At 42.7% G+C, this 20969-nt stretch overlaps 1 protein-coding gene across 14 annotated transcripts in view; it reads left to right on the top strand.

Annotated features, from left to right (window-relative positions):
• Positions 1 to 664: 664 nt before the first annotated feature.
• Positions 665 to 20969, top strand: part of LOC119658934 (transient receptor potential cation channel trpm) — a 489577-nt gene continuing 469272 nt past the window's right edge. For 12 of the 14 annotated variants that reach the window (XM_038066779.1, XM_038066781.1, XM_038066780.1 and 9 more), the window contains exon 1: positions 665 to 1207. The gene's annotated coding sequence lies outside the window, so the exon portion shown is untranslated. The remainder of the gene's footprint in view (positions 1208 to 20969) is intronic. The other 2 variants (XM_038066783.1, XM_038066782.1) reach the window with 1 other exon arrangement.

Genomic DNA, 20969 nt, shown 5'->3' with positions numbered 1-20969 from the left:
GTGAGTTTCTCACATAAGATGAACATGAAGATTGGGTAACGTATACTATCGACGATTGACGAAAAAACTGAAACGACATCGTCCAAAGACTACCAAGAGTAATGTCAACCTAAGATGTATGAACTTGAACTTATTAAAATAAGACTTCCTGTGCAATTTCTAAACGGATTACTACACATTACTTTCAGTAAAGTCTTGTATTTTCAAATGCTTCATTCAAAGAAAGAACAATTACCGCGATAGCGCTGTCGTATTTTCCAGTGGATACGAATGTATTATAACTTTTCCACATTCTTCTTTTTTCCTCCATTTCTCCTAAGCTACCACATGGTTCCCTGCCACTCTTCTCGTGCTATATTAAAGCGTTAGTGTTGTTAGTAACCAAGCGTTTCGTCTCCCCTTTTATTCATATTGGCTCATATACTTATAATTTAAACGCTCATAAGACTTAAATGTGCGGAAAATGAGAAACGAACTTCAGCTTACAAAACAAAGGGATATTGAATCCAATATTGCACACGTCGGCGATATTTCCGCACAGCCCTGAACCGATTTCTAGTGTTACGTCCCACTATATTCTGTGGAACTACTTTCCCCTTGAGTAGGAGAATCATGAGTCGACTCACAGACAGCTGATTCCCAGCTGGGGAAGGCGTTTGGTGGAATGCCGCCAGATGCCTCCACGGCGTATTTACTTTTTGTGTCGCCGAACAGCTGCTTCGCGGAGTTCCCAGTTCGCTGTCAAAGTTGTGCTGCCTCCCAGAAGTGTCAGGTCGCAGGCGAAGTGAGGACGCGTTTCCGTTTTCGTGAAGGTAGGGTCAAACGCCGAGACACCGCAGAAGAAGGGAGGGGGCATTCCCACGGGTGGTGCGGGAAAAATTTCACGTGAGTGTTCTTCTTGGAAGCATTTCCGGAGTTTGTAGGTCGGCCGAGTGCGTCATAGTTTGACGATAATTGCGTAATTATCCACCGCCGGGAGCGGAATAAGTGCGGGAAGAGAGTTTGTTTTGACGGTATCGTGTTTGGTTTGTTTACTTTTGAAATTTGGTGATTTGGTTCCGCGTTCGAGGTGCTGTGAGCGCATTCTGGAAAGGTGTCTGTATTGTGCAGTGAGTGAAATTTAGTGCGGGTGCTGCTGCCCGTCACATCTTCTGTCGCCGCCGGTGGAGTATCGTGCTTTGCTGCACGGGACAGGAATACAGCCGAGGTAAATGTGCTGTGCCTTTTATTAGCTTAGTGTCTTACACGAATCCTTGGTAGGGGACAGTGAGTGGCTGAGTTTGAATTTTTGAATTTGTGGCTCATATTTTCTGTTTTTGGTGCAATACTGACACTACTTCGCAACATACATGATGTAACCCTGGAGAGGGATCGCATCCCCCCGCAGTTTGCAGATTTTTGCCATTTCTATTTTCAGCCTTACAACGTTATTGGCATCATTAATTGTTTGCCTAGGACGGGTCTTTGGATTTCCAACACCTGCTTGCAATGTCAGTGCCTCTAACGAGGGTTTTCGTTTGGTTGACAATTTTCCCGTGCTTTCTTTGTATATCCATTCAACCGGGGGTTAAAAATATACTTTACGACTTAATAAACGAGAAATGGTTGTTTTCCACCAGATACTCTTCTCCGGACTCCTCGCGATAACTGTGCCGCATCATTTTGATAAGACTCGACTGATAAGATTTAATTATATCAATCAGGTACGCCACTCCGTAGTCCACATATTTATCTTGCGAATGTAGACTCAGCTCTCTGTTTGAGAGCTTTGCCAGAGGAATGGTGTTGCGGTTCTTCTTTCTTTCCAAGTTCAATTCCCACAGTTTGCTTTTGTATATGGGAAGTTCATGAGTCCCCGTTCATTGGAAAAGCATTTCTCAGATTTTTTGCTTCAGTTCCGAATTTGCTGCAGAAAAAAGAGGAGGGGGGGGGGGGCAAAGAATCCAATCAGAAAACTACTTGTTTCCCACGGATTTGTTCGAAATCCAAAGTGAACTTCGTCTTTTTTCATGGGAAAGTGTAATTGGGAGCTGTAACTCAACTGTACCGCTCTGAAACTAAATTTTATCGTTATCATCTACATGCATGCATAGTCATATCCAGTTTATTTAGTGTAAGCAACTGTTCAGCGATTGAGTACCACTCACCGACTTTGTGCATCCAGTTTGAGTCCTGGATCCGCTTATAAACGTAAATGTATATTTTTGTACCCGTTCCGCCTTCCTAAACAATACAAATAGATCCTCAAACACTACAAATAGATTCTAGACCTAGACAAACTTTTGAAACTCTCTTCGCACTCATATATGTCCTTTAAAATGATTCTGAAGTGCTTCCTTGGGAAGTAAGTGGTGAACATTTTGAGGTTTTATACTGTTTATACTGCAGTGACCGAAAATAAAAAAAGTTTTTTCTTATAATCCTGTGAAGTATAGTAGAGCATAGTTTGACGTTGCGACGGTTGAGTTGTTGAGCGTCGACCTCAGGATCTTGTTGAATATTTCTATTCGTTTTTGGATTTGTTTGATTCCTGTAAGCTTATTATTCGCAAATCATTAAGTACGAAGATAACGAAACTGAATCGTGAAAAAAAAGGGATACAGTAGTGGTGAAAACTTTGGAAACTTTTCTGTGAAGAGAATCAAATGCTTGCAAAATTTTTATTTTTTGATGTATTTCAAAAAATTTTTTTTTGTGTTGAAGCTTTCTGTATATTCTTTCGCATGGATGTCATTGCTGTGAATTAAAATTTTTAAAAAACAAAAAACCTCAACAATATTTAAAATCTTAAAATTTCTAAATGGTAAACAATTTTGGAAATGTTTTTTTAACGTTGGATAGTACAGTTTTTAAAAGGTGCCTCGTACTAAATCACTTCCATATGAGATAAAGGAACTAATGATAAGTGCAATCGAGAATGGCAACGCTTTATGAGAAGTCGGAGTGGTTTTTGGTGTCACAGAGTCTCCGCTTGAAGAGTCTATGAAAAACGGCAGGAAAGGGGTACGGTAGATCGAAGAAGGTGGATACCTAACTAACTTGACGACATCAATGCATAGATCCTTGGTTAACGCTGCGCGAGACAATCAGCGGAAAAATAGTACACATGTTCGAAAAAAACTGCTGAATTTTACAATTTTCAAATATCGACACCAGCTGCTTAGCACATTTTGCGGTTGTGAACAATTGATTTTTACTAGTATGGCTTAATTATAATAAATTTTAGTAAAAATAGACTAATGGGATGACGGCCATCATAAAAACCTTGGATTTCAAAGAAAAATGTGAAAGTTAGATAGAAAGATCAGTTGCTTATTGAGATCGCGTTTTGTGGAGCAATTAGATAAGTTCGCCATCCAGGTGGAGCCTACAACGCTTCCAGTACAAGTACCCATTATTATTATTACTCAGTTAGGGGAAAGTTGCACCGCGTCCTTAAAGAACTATTGTGCCCCTTTTACTGTATAGAGGCTTCGTCATACGCCTCAAAAAACCTGCTGGCAGTGTCCGTAGATATCCCTAGCTTCCCTAGGTGATAATTCAGCCGACAATGACCAGTGAGAATTCCCACTATGATTCGGAGGTTCTTTTTGGTGACATTTAAGCAATCCTTTGTGTGTATGGGGTCGTATCCCCCAATAAGCACCCTAGACTGCTCCACCCCCGGTAGGCCCGCCCAGTATAGTTCCCTTAACCGTTCCTCTTCATTTCCTTCCAACCCAGCATGGCCTGGAACCCAAAGTATCCAGACCTTGTTGGACGAGCCGAGTGTATTCAGTCTCTCAAGGCATTCCCATATCAGTTTAAAGTTCACCTGGTTGGACCCAAGTACCTTGCTCGCTGCTTGGTTATCGGTGAGAATAACTATGTTCTGCCCTCTGTAATCCCTTTGCAGATTAAAGGAGGCACATTTGTTTATGGCGTATATTTCCGCTTGGAGTATGCTAGTGTACCTGCCCACTGGCTCAAAGTACATTTTCCTTGGACCAATGACACCGGCACCCGCTCCCGCTGCTGTGAGGGATCCGCCAGTGTACCAAGCAATCAGTTGCTGGTTTAAACCGTATGTCGGAGCCACGCTCTCCCAGTTTGCCTTGTTACTCCAACGTGTTTCAAACTTCTTATCGAAGTGAAATCTCGTTGTCATGTTATCCCTTGGTATCAGTAATTCTGGATACGGCCTAGAAAGAATATCAATCTTCTTTCGATTTAGGCAGCTCCCTGCCTCACTCATACTACCGGCCATCCTGAATATTGCCCTCCTTGCCTGTATGTGCAGATGGAGAGGGGTTAATCCCAGAAGGACCTCCAGGGATGCCGCTGAGCATGTCCTCACTGCCCCACTGATACACACGTAAGCCAGCCTTTGGAGCTTATGCAATTCCCTGGCTTGTTTGCTGAGTTCGGTTCTTTCTGCCCAGATTACCGCTCCATATGTAATCATTGGCCTTACTATTGCAGTATATATCCAAAGTAGTATCTTCGGGCTGCAATCCCATTTTTTCCTGCTATGCATCTGCAAGTCATCAGAACCCCCGTGGCTTTGCGACAAGTGTCTCCGACATGTGTCTTCCAGAGTAATTTTTGGTCTAGCGTAATTCCCAAATATTTGAATTTTCTTTCTCGTTTCACCTCCATATCGTATAATGTTATGTCTCTCAAGTGATCAAGCTTACGCCTCCTAGTGAATGGTACTATGGTGGTTTTGGCTGGGTTGATCTGCAGTCCCACCTTCCTGCATCAGGCACTAGTAACCCTTAGTCCAGTTTGGATTCTATCACATAGGGTATCTTCATATGTGCTCCTACAGATTAAAACAATGTCGTCCGGACTTGTATTCCAGTATTTGTTAACATGTCCAGGAGTTCATCCACTACCATACTCCACATCAGCGGTGATAGTACCCCACCCTGTAGACAGCATTGAGTGGTGTTCATGACAATAGAGTTTTCACCTGTCGGTACTTCTATTTGCCTGCTTTCTAGCATTTTGCCCATCGAGAAAGGCAGTGTGTTTTCCACTCCCTTGCGGCTCAGGGCATTTTGTATCTCTGTGTGCGATGTGTTGTCGAATGCTCCTTCGATATCCAAAAACGCGCACAGTGCAATTTCTTTTGTTTCTATGACGTCCCGTGGTATCTCTGTCAGCTGATACAGAGTAGTTTCAGTTGACCGGCCTGCCCGGTAAGCGTGTTGACAGTGATGTAGGGGATTACGCTTTAGAACGTTAGTTCTAATATAGTTGTCTATGACCTTCTCCACCGTTTTGAGTACGAACTATGTTAGGCAAATTGGTCTGAGAGATTTAGGGTGAAAAGGAGCCTTTTTACCCGCTTTCGGAATAAAGACCACTTTTGCCCGTTTCCATGCCCTTGGTATGTATCCCAGTGTTATGCTCCCCCTTACCACCCTCAGAAGAGACGTTAAGATAATTCCTAGGCCTCTCTGGATTAGTGCTTGGAAAATGCCATCTACTCCGGGAGATTTCAGTGGTTTAAAAGTTCCCACTGCCGACCTTAGCCTAGCTTCTAAGCCTACCTCCTTTGCTTGTTTCCAGCTATCCTTTCTTCCCCTTTTATTCATTGTTTGGGTGTCAGGCAGAATGTTGGCACCTGCCACCGTGGGGTAGGACCTTGGGAAATGAGTTCTGAGAAGGGGGTGTACCCTGTCCTCCTCATTCTCGGTAAATGTTCCATCTTCCTTCTTCAAACAGATAGAGGATATTCCTCCGCCTTTGACTACAGCCTTGTGCAGCCTGGTTGCTTTTGTGATCTCTTCGATCCCTTCACAGAATTCCTTGAAGCTGTTCCGTTTCGCTTCCCTGATTACATTGTTATACGCAGGAAGTGCATTTTTGTACCTCTGCCAGTCCCCGGTTTGTTTTGCCCGGTTGAATAGTTTTCATGCCTCTGTTCTCATTCTGGCCAGGTTCTTGTTCTATAGGGCCTACAAATAAGTTCTGTCGGTTTTTTCTTTAAATTTGAAGTTTTATTGTGAAAAATTGGTTATACATTCATTGTTCAAGGTATTGCCCATCGCTAGCCACAACTTTCTTCCATCTTTCAGACAATTCATAGATACCATCGCGCCAAAAATTGGCCTGCTTGGCCGCTATCCACTCATCGAGCCATTTTTTGAGTTCGTCGTAATTGGAGAAGTGCTGGTCAGCCAAGCCATGCTGCATCGACCGGAACAAATGGTAATCAGAAGCAATGTCTGGAGAGTATAGCGGGTGGGGTAGGACTTTCCATTTCAACGTTTCTAGATATGTTTTAACGGGCTGTGCAACATGTGGACGAGCATTGTCATGTTGCAAAATAACTTTATCATGCCTTTGCTGGTATTGCGGCCGTTTTTTCTTGAGTTCGCGGCTCAAAGGCATCATTTGACGTCGGTAGAGTTTGCCCGTGACCGTTTCGTTCGGTTTTAGCAGCTCATAGTATACCACACCCAGCTGGTCCCACCATATACACGGCATGAATATTCGCTTTGGCCGTCGATGATGAGGCATGGCCGGGGTATCCCCACGTTGCCCGACGCTTGGGATTATCGTAATGGATCCACTTTTCATCGCCAGTAACTATTCGATGCAGAAAACCCTTCCTTTCTTGTCGTTGGAGCAGATGTTCGCACGTGAAAAAACGGCGTTCGACGTCTCTTGGCTTCAGTTCATACGGAACCCAACTTCCGACCTTTCGGATCATTCCCGTTGCTTTTAAACGGTTGGAAATGGTTTGCTGAGTGACTCCAAGTGTTTTTCCAAGTTCTTCTTCCGTTTGCGATGAATTTTGCTCGAGCAATGTCTCTAATTCTTCATCTTCAAAAATTGTTGACCGTCCGGCGCGCTCTTCGTCTTCCAAGTCAAAATTGCCACTTTTAAACCGTCCAAACCACCTCTGACACGTTCAGATAGAGCATGGTCACCATAAATTTCCACCAAAATGCGATGACTTTCGGATGCTTTTTTCGTCATATTGAAATAATGAAGTAGAACTCCCCGCAAAAACACATTATTTGGTACAAAATTGGCCATTTTCGTTGATGAAAAAAGTATTGTTGTTTACACTTCAATTAAATAATTTATACTGACGTTTGTGCCTATTGACAGTAGCTTTCCGATGAATGTTTGGAAATGTAGATCAATGGAATAAAAAACAAGCTACGCCATCTATTGTGAAAACCGACAGAACTTATTTGTAGGCCTAATACCATAGTACATTCCTTGATAACTTAACTGTCCTAGCCGGACAGCTGGCCTAATATGCGTCAATGACGACTGTGTTGAGGTTTTCCACCACTGTTTCTAGTTCCAGTTCGCTCCTGATGTCACCGCCCCCCTGAAGGTGACCAATCTTGTTGCTCAAGTGCGTTGCATAGGTTTCCCAATCCGTTCTCCTGGGATCCCTTATTATTCTTTCTATTTCGGAGTTACCCTCAATGTCGAATCTGATTATCCTGTGATCAGACATAGAGGGTCCATCGAACACCCTCCAATTCCTGACCACTCCGTTCATTAGAGTATTTCCTAGAGTTATGTCTAGTATCTCCCGTCTAGTGCTGGTCACAAATGTTGCAGTATTCCCTAAGTTATATATTTCTAACTTATTGTTAAGAATAAATTCAAGAAGGTACTCATCTCTACGGTGTCGCTGCTTCCCCAGACTTCGTCATGGGCGTAGGCATCGCAGCCGAGGAGAAGTGGTAACGCCCTCTTCTCACAATACTTTGTCAGTTTTGCTGCGACTTGTTCTGGTGGAGCCCGGATTTCGTCTCCTGGGAAGAGTATCCCGATGCCACGACTGCCTCTCGAGTGTTCCTCCCGGCTTCCAGTAAGACTTGGATAGCCACAAAGTCCCCGGTTAAGAACTCTGAAAGACATATGTGTTTTAAATTATGTTTAAGAATTATGCAAGCTCTTGGTTTTTCACAAGAGGAGTCCCAAATTACATGCATGCTTCCTCCTTGCAAACCGCGAATCCAATGTTCTGGAACTTGCTCTTACAATTACTGCAGATGCAGCTTTCGCATGGTGGAGGTGGGGTGTGGTGAGTGGGCTATCTTAGTGCTGGCCATTGGCTCCGTTATTGTTTGGAGCTCTTCTCCACTGTCGGAGTGTCGCTTTCTTGCGACCTGAGCTCTAGAGTCCTAGGTCTAGGTCGTCCAGCTTCTGCTCTTCACTGGGCAGCAGATATATTTCCCTGTTGATCCAGTCCTTTTCGCCGCTATGGCTTTCGAGACTTCTTCGCGGACCTCGGTATGTTTTTCACCAGGTATCTCCTCCGAGGTATCTTTCCTCGGCTTCTCCCTGTGCACTTGCACGGGTATGTTGCCAAATCGGTAGTTGATACTCCGACGTATGATTGCCTCCAGGGATCGGTCGTCTACCCCGATCGTGAGGAGTTTACCCTTGCCCTCCACCTTGCTTTTGAAGACTCCATAGTCGGGTATGGAGATCTTCATTCTGAGGAGGCCCATAAGGTCTTCCGTTTCTATTTTCGCGGCTTTTGGTAGAAAAACTGTCATCATGTGGTCTCCTGGTATATCATCCCCAGCACATGTTGACAGTTCCACCCCTTCCCAGCCTGGCAATCTAGGAACTATGGTTCTAATCCATTCTGCGGTGTCCTCCGTCGCGCAGTCCGCCAGTATAAGGCCTGGTCGAAAGTGTATCCCGGTGAATACCAGTTTCGAAGTTCATCCCTCAAGGTCCTCAATGGTTTCCTGCTCCTCACGAGTGAGTATTTGCTCGGGAAACATTTTTGGCAGTATGGCCAGTCGAATGCCCTTGACCGCACTAGCATAGCTAATGGCGGGCTTCCTGAGTCCTGCCTTCATTCCTGACTTGCTCGGGTTTTCTCCCCCCTTGGGTTCAGGTTTGGATTTTTTGGGAGCATTCCCTTCATGCAGACTGATCTCCGCTGCTCCCCGCTTTCTCGGCTCCGGTATAGATGGCTTAGGTCTGTTCTGAGCCTTCTTGAGGGTCACTTCTGGTTTCAGGCCTTCCTTCAGATAGCGCCACTTAGACCTGTCTCTTCCTGACGTCTGTTATATTTATCTCAGACGTGCTTTTGTTGGTCCCTGCTCTTTGAGCAGTGGCGTTCGTTGGCTGTTGTCCCCGTAGTATACCAATGTTAACCTTGGATCCACTGCTTGATGTCCCAACTTCTCCCTTTTTGGGTGTAATCAATTGGCTCTCAGTAATTCAGAGATGTGGCTCCGCCTGATTAACCAGTTTTTGGGCGGCACGGGACCCCGCTTTGCTGGTTTTCGTTTTCTTTTCTTTTTTTGTACTCATTTGATTCCCACGAGTATGGGGGTTAGGAGGTCCGCCGTGCCATAGCCCCCCGTAGCACGCCAAGGTCTAACTTACTCACTGACGTGACCAGATATCAGTGAAACTCCGTTCGAATACAGTCAGTCACCCCCGACTGCAAACTATCCAATGGGCACGGTTCGCATAACACCCTGGATTGGAGGAGGTGTTTTCGACTCTCCAGTCTAAATTCGTAGTGTTTTGTTAAGAATAGGGTCATCTCGTACAGGGTGTGACTATCACCACTAACTAACGGTCTTGGTAGACGAGAGGCTTGGCCCCTGAAAAGCCACGCACCGCCCCAGAGGAGAGACAGCTTATCCTCAGAGAGAGATAGGTTGGCCTCAAGGAGCTATGTTCCGCGTCAGTCTATCCTGAAGTGCACTGCTTGACCAAGTACCCATAAAGAAGCATGGGGAAGGAAGCGTAATGATCTGGGGCTAAAATAACTTTTGTGTGTTTTCGGTACTAGCGACACTTATTATAGGGTGCTTTTCTTGTGATGGTGTTGGTGCATTGATTCAAGTTGAAGTAGTTATGAGAACGCCAATGTATTGTAACGTTTTGGGAAAGCACATGTTATTACACGCTCATGACAAGATGAGAATATACTGGGTCTTCTCAGAGAAGAGCGTTTCTAAGCACAGGTTCAAATTTGTTCAGGGTTGACTAAATGACAATCAAGTTACAAAAATAACTTGGCCTTGTCAAAGTCCTGACCAGAATCTCATTGAGCATCTTTGACAAGAGTTAGTCTGACGTATTTGAGATCAAAACTTTTCTAAAGCAGCTAAACTAATGGCTGCTCCCCAACAAATAGTTCACGACTCTAGTTGATTAATAATGAACATAATTGAATCTATTTTGCGAAGATGTGAAGCAGTAAGAAAGACTAAAGCCTATTCAACAAGATGTTACAACAAATTACTCCTTTTTAAGGCCGTCTGTCGGTTACACGCATTTTTCTCGAAGACGGTTATAGCGATTGACACCAAATTTGATAAAAAGGTAGAAATCGTGAACGCTCACGCATACGTGAGTTACATACTTTTGCGTGGCATTTAAGGGGGTCCCCATACATGCAGAATGGGTGTGTACATTTTTTTATCACCAAATATAGTCATGTAATGTATCAAATGAATGGTGTCGATTGTTACTTTCCGAAGCCGCTCTTAATTTTGCCATTTATTGGAAGGGTTGGAATGCTCAGAAACTACCCAGCCGAAAAATCTGAAAAAATCAGGAGGCTGCCCCTATAAGGTACCTAGGCTCCGAAATACCTTCCACACCGATATTCTTTTAAATAAGGTTAATAATAGTATATTACTATATTTTTTTGTAATTGGCTGCTTAACCCCCCTTAAGTTCATCCTATTATAACGGTTGCAGTAATGTAGCTTATAACAAAGACCATGATTCTACCAATTTTGGTGGAAATCGCACTATCATTAACAGATTTACAATAGGTCAAAGCTGTCGTTTCCACTCGGAAGTGGATGTTCTCATATAATATATGCATATATTAGCTGTTACGTACTAATGCGGCAAGTATTTATCTTAAATTAACAGTAATCTTATTTACTTTTAAAAGGATAAAATAAAGGCCCACTAAAAAAATTTTTTAAAGAAACCGAAAAATAAAAATTTTACAATTGTTTCATTCATTTTAAATGAAAGTTTCCAAAGTTTTGACGATTATTGTATATGTATTTATAGCAAAAATGCGCATGCTCCCATCTCCTAGTCAATCGGACCAAGTGGCAATCAATCTAAGGGGCTGAAGGCAACATTTAAAGGACCTGTGAGGACTTGAGTCTCTTATGTGTCACTTTACAAAACCTTAGTTGTTCTTGCAAGGAAGTGTGTATCTGCACCGAAATTTGCAAAACTAGCAACTATTGGGATATCTTGCGAACCTAATGAAAGATAAGCAGCGAACTAAATCTGTATATAAAAACAACACAAAAAAGTACGGAATGCCGCGATCGTGAGGGAAAATCCACGACTGATAGTGTTTTCAATCGAAACTTTTCCTTAATGGATCCTCTCGGGAAGCAGCGAGCGTTTTCTTAAGAAACTTAGGATAAGGGCGTTTCTTTTCATGGACTTTCATTTGGTCATCGTCATTCCAAAGCCAAATATCTCGGTTGATGAACTGTTTACTTGACCGCTTTATAGATCGTGTAACGACAATTGTTGGTAATCATCATCATTGAAATCATTTCTTCTTTTCTCTCACGATTTAATGCGCGGCGATTGTCTCATAGGGAACAGCGATGCAATCAGTATCGGTGATAAAATGTCGGCACCTTATTAGGATATAAGCGATTTGCCTTTTACTGTTCCCACTATACTTAAGTTGCCAAAAGTCACCTTTCTCGGCATCAGGTTTACCTGTTTTTGGTGGGTAAGTGATGCAGAAAAGAATCGCACGATAAGCTGATATATAGTGAGTTTTATCAGCCAGTCATCAAACCAGTCGAGATGGGAATGCCGAGACTATATTGAGTGTATGGGCTATTACAATAAAAAAAGTTTATAGCGATTTCTATCGCCTTCTGAGTCGCAGCTTTTTTCTTCTTGGTTTCTTATAGAGCACAAATATCAATGTGCCTTTTCCGAAGGGCTCCTGCAAGTTTCTTCGTTCTTCTACTGAGGGCAACAACATTTATCTTCATTTATTTATTTACCTGTTTCCCTAATCTCAGCATTTATTTTTGTTTTATTGAGGATAATACAAGGGCGGAGTTAAAGTAAATCCTAGTACTGTCAAAATTCCATTTCCTCGAAATATGTCGACACGCTTCGGAATTGATCCTAAAGAGCGCGCGCGTGGCCCGTGTTGGAGTCACCACGAATAGAACCTCCGCACACATAACGATTATTAAAGTTACCACCAGGCAGATTGTAAATCCGAAGAACTCCACAACTTCCGCCAGTGTCACTGCCACCGCCGCGAGGCAAATCCAATGAGAGATTGAGTTCCTCCGCAGATCACTCAGGAGACCACCAACCAGAGTTCAGTTTACACTGGAAGATACATTACCTCAATTTTCCTAATGACGTAGATTTGGTAATTGAACTGAGCTGTTCACTGTTCACAACACGATTTAAGCCGCGGTCTACCTTCCCATTGCTGTCCAATGTTCACCTAATTTTGTTTTTGCCATCGACTTTAAATTCAAAATTCAACGTCGACTTGGACAATAGCAAAAGGTGTCTTGAACTTTTTCATTATTTGTATGCCTCGAACAGGCCTCCTTACAGCAACAAAATCAATTTGCATTCGCATGTATTTCGCTTTAGTCAGAAGCAGGCGTTAGGTTACGGTTGGTGGGTCACTTAATCCGTATGGATGAGGATGATCCAGCCCGGAAAGTCTATGAGGGCAATATCTATGGTAGGAAAAGACAACAAGCCAGACCCTGCCTGAAATGGAGCGATGGCGTAGGTCAGGACGCCAGACAGCTTTTAGAGATACCGAATTGGTGGACCTCGGCGCAAAACCGGGATGTCTGGAGTTCCTTATTAAGGCAGGCCTAGACCGGATACCGGTTGTTGCGCCGTTGATGATGATAAACGTTTTTGCGAAATGTTAGACCTTTTTCTATATTAACCTTGAAATGTTTAAACGATTTCAGGGTTTTGTGGGAAGTTAGAAAGGTGATAGTGTTTTGTAGGTTAATTTGTGAAACTGGAAAATAATAAAGATCATTTTCATATTATTTTAAAATGGGGGAATGTCGGAATGGCAAATAGGAAAGCGTAAGGAATTCGGTATCCCGACCAAATTGATAAAAGCGGCAAGATTACCCTCGAGACCATTCAATATCGATTACGAAACGTTTCACTATAGTTTCAAAGCTCTTACTGTAAAAGACAATAGTTTTGCATTTCTCGGAGGCCTAGGTTCTTAGAAAGAAAAATTACGAACTCTTCGTCGCGCCCGAGAGAAGAATCGTGTAAAGGATGTTCGGCCCTTATATGGGGATGATTGATTCGTTAGCCCATACAACGATAAAATTTGTGAGCAACACCGTGACCATCTGGCTGTAGTTTATCCGGCTCAATATGGTGTAGTAGGCGGTAGAACAAGTAGACGCGGTAAACACGCCTCAAGTGAAGCAATGGCGTTGACCAGCGCGCGAGACAGCTTTTAGGGATATCGGCGCAAAATCGGGTTTTCTGAAGTTCCTTATTGAAGCAGGCGTAGACCGAATACCGTTTTTTGCACCGATGATGATGATGACACCAAAATAGCGCAATTCACCACGACTCGAAACTCACCCGCCTCAGTAGCTCGCCTACTTGTTGCTAGAAGGTCTGTCGTCAGTCGAAGAAAAAAAAGAAGAACGATTATAATACGCCTTCAGTACAAAGTAAATGTATAAGTAATTAAATAAATTTCAATTCAAGTTTTATATAGAATGTGACAAGAAAGCTGTGATTTTCGAGCGACAGAATTTAAATTTTAATTACTTAATAAATTAGTGACCCCGAATAAAAAAGCAAAGTTAATTAAACGTGCATTTGTCTATCCATTTGATTGCGTCTATTCCAATCTCCAATACATAACTAGTCGACGTGGTCGGCGAAAAGTAGCGGTAAAACCGTGGACCATGTTTCCAAAATCATGCATCGAACCGAAGGCAGCTCAGTGAAGGATGTCTCTAAACAATTCAAAGAACAACACATGTTCATGCGAGGACATCGGGAAAATTTAAGGATCCATGATTTGAACCGATACACCCCAACAACAGCTGCCTTTGTTGATTTTTAGGAGCTATTGGCTCGGGAATTGATATCTTCTTGGCCGCCAACATCATCTATCCATACTTCGTAATCTTTGTGAAGGAACAATCAGAAATGAGTGGTGTGAGCACGTTATTATTCTAAGAGCTTAGAGCACATAAGGAGAGAAATACAGGAAAAAGTGAGATGCAGGTACACTTCGAAGAAGTTCTCGCAACTCCCGCAACAATCTACATTTTTCATTATTATTTATATGTTATTATTCAATTGGCAAGATTCGACGCAAAGTTTTTCGAAAAAAAAGACAAAGTTGGGCACACTGTGGCCTTTGGCGGCTCTGTTGGTTCTCCATTGGGACTCGAGTGGTTCCGCTTCAAGGGTGAGATGGATCGTGGTGTTGTTAAATTTTCTGCTCTGGTCATGTTTTCTGCTCGTCGTGGGGCTCGGAGGACTCGCAATGTCGTATAACAGCAGCGCTACAGGCGCCTCCAGCATCTCCGCACGAGGTGCGGAGCCACCGTTTTGGTGGACGTAAACCGGAGGCCTGGTTCCACCAAGTGGAGGCACAATTCGCGCTTCGCGAGCGATACTGTTTTTGGTGCCTGTTGGCCGGGACGAGAGGTCGATTGGACTCGTCGCCGACGGGCTCGAGTACTGTTCCTACTGAAAATTAAAGGGCATTCTCATCAAGCGACTGTCGGTAAGTGAGCCAGCAAAGCTGAATCACTTGCTGACGGAGCTCACTACCTGTCCTTAGCCTCCTGAAGTTTCCACATCCACACTTATTGGTCGACTGGCCGCGACCTCCAACTGAAAACCAAGTAGCGTGTAATTTGCGTTGCTTACTGAGTTCTTCCATTTTTTTCGGGGTTTTCTAGGCGGTCATTTAACCACCACATTGCCTTTGAATTGGCGTCTTAAAAGAAGTTTGAGACTACTAATAAAACATTTGGGTTATCTCTCAATATTCAAAAGACTACTAGTCGAAAGGAGAAAAGCTGCACACATATGTGTTCTTTTGTTTATAAGCTATCCGTTTCAAAACTCCCAATCAGTGGTGAGAGAGAGCTAGTCAAATGGTCGGGTGTTAAGTTTGTATAACCTTTTCAGTACAAATAATTTTCCACATACTTATATAGATATTTATAACCAATGTTAGTTAGTATGAATCTGTAGTCCATATAATGAAATCGTCCCAAAAAGGGGGAAAGTCGTGAAATTTGTACTGACAGGCAAACTGCTATCCTTATTCTATATAGTGAAGGCAAATGAAAAAATCGAAGTCCTGTGTTCGTCGTAATATTGTACGATACAAGGAAAGTGGTAGTAATCTAGATCGTTGGTGCTCCTGGAGACTGAGAGCTAAAACTTCTAGTGAAGGTGAATTTATTTCTGTTCCCAGCAGGCGGAATAGGTTCTTAATAGCTCCAGAAATTCGTGCTCAATTCAATAAATCTCGATCGAAACCTTTTTCAGTCACTACCTGGACTGGCCCTTATTAATCGAGAATGATAAGAAAAATTTGTTAAAAAGGTTCTTCAGAGGAACGAATCTAAATTTGAATTACTTAGTTCAAGGAGAAGAATTTCCGTTCACTGTATGTAATGCCGATTAAAAGGTATCATATGTGGTTTCGTCTTGGTCTGGGTTGTTTCTTTGTTTAAGGAACTGAAGATTTGATACGAATTGAAGTAAGCAGGATGACTCTCGGGACCATTCGACATCAACAACGGTCTAAGATAAGAGGATGCACTACCATGCGTCCTCTTTAACCTGGCCCTAGAAAAAGTGATCTGTGTCCAGATCACCCAACTACTGGCCTATGCTGACGAAACTGCTTTCATCCAGATCGAGCAGACTGCGCGAGATCTTGGGCTGCACAATAATGAAAGCAAAACAAAATATATGTTGCAAACATCAGCACCAAAAACCAACCAACCAGCAACATAAAATCGCACTGGTCACACGGGAAGAATAAAGATAGAAGACTACAGCTTTGCGACTGTCGATAATTTATCCTATTTAGGGTCGAGAATCACAATCGATAACAGCTAAGACGATGAAATCTGCGCACGGTTGTTGGCAGCCAACAGAGCCTACTTCAGTTTACAAAAACTGTTCAGTTCGAAACGTCTCACCATAGGGTCAAAGTTCTTACTGTACAAGACAATGATCTTGCCACGTTTCATGTATTCCTCGGAGGCTTGGGTTCAAAGAAAAATTGCGAACTCTTGGCCGCGTTCGAGAGAAGAATCCTCCCAAGAATTTTTGGCCCCCAATATGAAGATGGATGATTCCGTAGCCTACATAACGACGAAATCTATGAGCGATACCATGATCGTCCGGCTGTGGATAAAATCCGACTTGATATGTTGTGCTGGGCGGGCCACTTAATCCGTATGGATGAGGATGATCTAGCCCGGAAAGTCTATAAGGGCAAGGTCTATAGCAGAAACAGAATACGAGGCAGACCCTGCCTGAGAGGGAACGATGGCGTAGCCCAGGACGCCAGACAGACAGGGATATCGAATTGGTGGGCCTCGGCGGAATCGTGAAGTATTATCGTCGCCGTTCGAGGGCGATAAATCAAATACTAACTTAGGGTGACTACATGATTGGCATTTTCCTGAGTCGTCCTTGATTTCCGTTCGATAATTTTCGTTGATTAACCAAACGTTAAAAGATTTAATTTTTCACTGGAGGCGCAGCTCTTGTGAATGGCAAAAAGATGCTGTATTTTTCGCGTTCCAGAGCTTTGCAATCTGATAGTAGCTTAATTTAATTGTTTAGACGGATGCTTTTCGTAGAAGAGAAGAGAATGCATTTGATTATAGTGTAATAAAGAATGATTAACGGTTTCGGCCCAGAACAGCCCAGGCAACTCATCAAACTCTGCCTCACCAATGCGCCGGGAGCAGCGTGACCGAAAGGAGCAACATATGGAAATCGCTCCTTTTTATATAATCGCAAACACGAAAAGGGTGCGAATTATATCCCCTGCACTCTTCTGTCCTCTCACCCTACTGTTCTACTCCAAGTGCCTTTGGGCGATTTATCCGTCGGTCACCTTGGGAGAGATTCCATTGCATGGCGTAGTCCGCAATTAAATTTTCGCCCCTCCTTAATGCGTGATCTATCCACTGGAACTTCCGCCGTGCATACGGTATGAGTGCCCGGCGTGTGTGCCGGCCAAATTCTCCGTTTGTGATAGTATCAGGCCAGCATACTCCTATGATACGACGCAGACAGATGTTGACGAAAGCTTGGAACTTTCAAGTAACAGTGGAGTTCACTTTCCATGCAGCAATTAATACAGAAAGAACACTAGCACAGAGCACTCTCAACTTGATCTTGATTTTCAGATTTGATGTGTGCTAATGCGTCGCGCAACATTCAGTTCGGTGCTATTGTCGGCAGAAACCGCGCTTTCTAGATATACAAATTATTCGGGCCTATTAATGTAGATAGGCAGAGTGGGATGATCCATAAGATTGATTTTATTAGTATTTACCTATCTTCAGTCCAACTCTATCTGCCTCTCCTTCCAAATCCAGAACCATTTGGACAAGGTCCATGATTCGGTGAGAGCAAACATACGTTATCATCGTAGTCGAGGTGGTTAAGGAAAGACATCATTGTCCATTGAATTCTTCTACGTCCTCCGGACATACCAGCATGAAGAATATCACCGATAACAAGCAAAAATAATATCGGTGATAAGATGCTCTGGCGGACTCCTCTTTCGACCTCAAAATCCTCTGAAATTTTACTTCGGCGAAACACTTGACATTTTACGTAACCGTATGTCGTCCTGATAAAGGCTATTAATTTCTCCGGAATGCCCCTCTTGCGTAGAACACCCTAAATGCACTCTCTATGCACGCTATCGGAAGCTTTCTCGGAATCGAAGAAGAGCTAGCTAAGATCTAAACTTCGTGCATTGCTCTAATATGATTCGTAAGGTGTTGAGGTGGTTAATGCATGAGGATCTGGTGTGGAAATCAACCTTTTCTTTGTCGATCAAGCTTTCGAGATGTTTTGATGCCTTCCAGAATAATTTTTGCTATTATATTTCCGACGGCAGGGAACCTGCAGATATCCCTCCAATCGTCACACACAAATCGGATGCGATTCTTTCGAATCTTGATGATCATCTCCCTCTTCCGCTCTCTGCGAAAGGTCTCGGATTCCTAAGATTCAGTACGAGTGGAAGTAGCAGATCTGCAGTAAATGCAGATGCATCTATAAATAATTCTGCGGGAGACCGTCAAGCCCAGCGTGCATTGAGTGCATTGATGGCCAAAATGATTTCACTTCTGCTTGGAGGAACAGGCTGTATCCGCATGTTACGGCGACTAGCCATTTCATCCACAAGGGGGGAGTTTCATCGGATCTGATACGGTTAGGAGCCATGATGAAGTGTTCTTTACACCTCTTTAATTGCTGGTTGACCGTCGATCGTTAACGTCTTCCACAGGACACGTCTGAAATCATTGCGTTCTGCGGTATCTTTTGCTTCCTTGACCAGCGCAATAAGATATTCTCTTGTTTTTTCACCGTGTGCACTGTGCTGAACTTCTAGTGATTTCGTGCGGCATCGGAGTTTGAGAGACAGAGACTTCAAACCGTTCCGTTCATCGATCCGCTTCCACGATTCTGCTGTTAGCTAAATTTTATGAGGAGTCTTCAGGATGTGCGCGACGACCTCCGCAGCACCCGAGAAAAGAGTATTTTTGATGGCAGCACGATACTCATCAATATTCCCAGGCGGGTTACTCAGTACATCTGCTGTTCGATCAGCAAGAAAACTCTCCACTGTCGAGCGACACCTGGATCATACATGGGTTGAACTTGGCGGGTCGCCTTTCTCCAGCGGAAATGAATGATTGAAATAAGCTGTAAGGTAAATCTGTGTAGCACATTGCTTTTCAACGTTCTAGCTGAATATGTTTAAGCATGAATTTACAGGAATATGTAAAGTGTAATATATCCAAATTGCAAACGATAAAATGGGTTCGGTACGTTGGGGGCAGCACGAAAGAGAAGCGAATATGGGCAGGAAGAAAAAAAGAAGAGCACAATGCTGAAATCCATGATAACGCTGCATATCATAGAGGAGGGACACAAGCGACGTCATCAAGGAATGCGGGAGCAGCAGATACGAAAGAGAGTTTGGTGAACTTCTTTAAATCAGAGGGGAACAGATTAAACTCCCCTTAAGTTCATCTTAGATATTGTGAAGGTTTCAATATGAAGCATCATTCTAGAAAGTTTGGTGGAAATCCTATTATTATTAACAAAGTTATAATAGGTCAGAAATACCTCTTTGGGGTCAAATCATTATTCCCTAAAATATAAATATGAAAATATAAAATAAAATTTCAGTACCACATCGAATTGGATATCAGATATATTCAAAGTATGTATATATACACTGCGAGTTATATATAAATGGTAATATCGTGTACCCAAATATTTTTGCATAACAAGCCGGGGGGGGGCGCTTCAGGTATGAAAGGTTTTGTTTGTTCCTTCTGTCAGTATATTTAAGTGTAGAACTATTCCATTTGTACGTAGCCCGTTATGTATTTGCATATAGCATGTCTGATATGTGATATTGATATTTAGTTGCAGTAAATTTACAGGGGAGAGTCAACTTTGAGCTACTGCAACTTTGTTGGTAATAGTATAATTTCGATTAAGCTTGGAGATAATATGCTTCATATTATATTTTATACCACTACCAACTTTTATAACTGGGATAAACTTAAGGGGGGTTTTACTCAATTTCTACAAAAAATATGGTAATGCACTTTTATTAACTTAATTTGACTAGATATCGATATGGAGAGTATTTTAAGGCCTGGGCACCATATAGAGGCAGCTTCGGGATTTTGTTCAGATTTTTTGGTTGAGTAGTTTCTGAGAATGGGTCCGTTAAATAAATCATCACTTTCCACCCCTCCCACTCCCCGCCTTTTTAACACATCTCAAAACTAAGACCGGTTTCGAAAAGTACTAATCCGAGCCTTTCATTTGATATCCCACATGACTACATTCGGTGAAAAAAATTTGTATACCCCCTTTTACATGTATGGGGACCCCCCCTAAATTCAATCTAGAAAGATATCACTCACTGCATGTCTGGGGGTCAACAGTTCCCACCTTCTCACCAAATTTCGTGTCAATCGGTATAGCCGTTTCTGAGAAAAGTGCTTGTGATAGACAGGCAGACAGACATTGAACCACATGATATTGCAAACAAAACCGTAAAAAATCAACAAAACCTTTTATACGTGAAGTGCCAAGCTTTTTTCCGACTTCAATCAGAAATGATTTATTTTATGTTTTGATGTGGAAATCAGTTTCGAAACTATAAGTTTTTCATGAGACCGAGGTGAGAGGTGAACTTCTTGCCAACGACTAATCTAGGAGGGGTCGAAGTCTACTCTATTTTCTTCTCAACTCTTCCACTAGTAGGGCAGAAAGAAGGAAGAGATGAGATGCTTCATTGCGGTAGGTCCGCACATCCGCAACTATCTGAATACTTTGATTATTTCTAACACCAAGTAAATAGTGTTATTCCTTGCTTATGTTTCCTAGGCATTGCACAGCATCATGTTTCTGAAAATCACACAGTTCACCGCTTCAGTTACTGACTACCAATCCAATTCACTCCATGAATCTTGAATTTCACTTTGTCATGAATTCATTAAACGTTAGCTCCATTTAATTTATTTTGTTTTGTGGGTGATTTCGCCCCTGCTTTTAATTTTCCAAGTCAAATGCTTTTCGTCTAATTATTTTCTCAGCGAAACGCTGGCTTATAGACCTTGTCGCTCCATTCCTGCTCTACACTTCTAATTTGCTTACAATTATGCATCCCAGTTGGAAAATTGCACATC

The sequence above is a fragment of the Hermetia illucens genome, chromosome 6 (assembly GCF_905115235.1).
Source record: "Hermetia illucens chromosome 6, iHerIll2.2.curated.20191125, whole genome shotgun sequence".
Lineage (NCBI taxonomy): Eukaryota > Metazoa > Arthropoda > Insecta > Diptera > Stratiomyidae > Hermetia > Hermetia illucens.
Note: the sequence above shows the minus strand (reverse complement) of the source record. Positions and strands in the feature narration are given on the sequence as shown.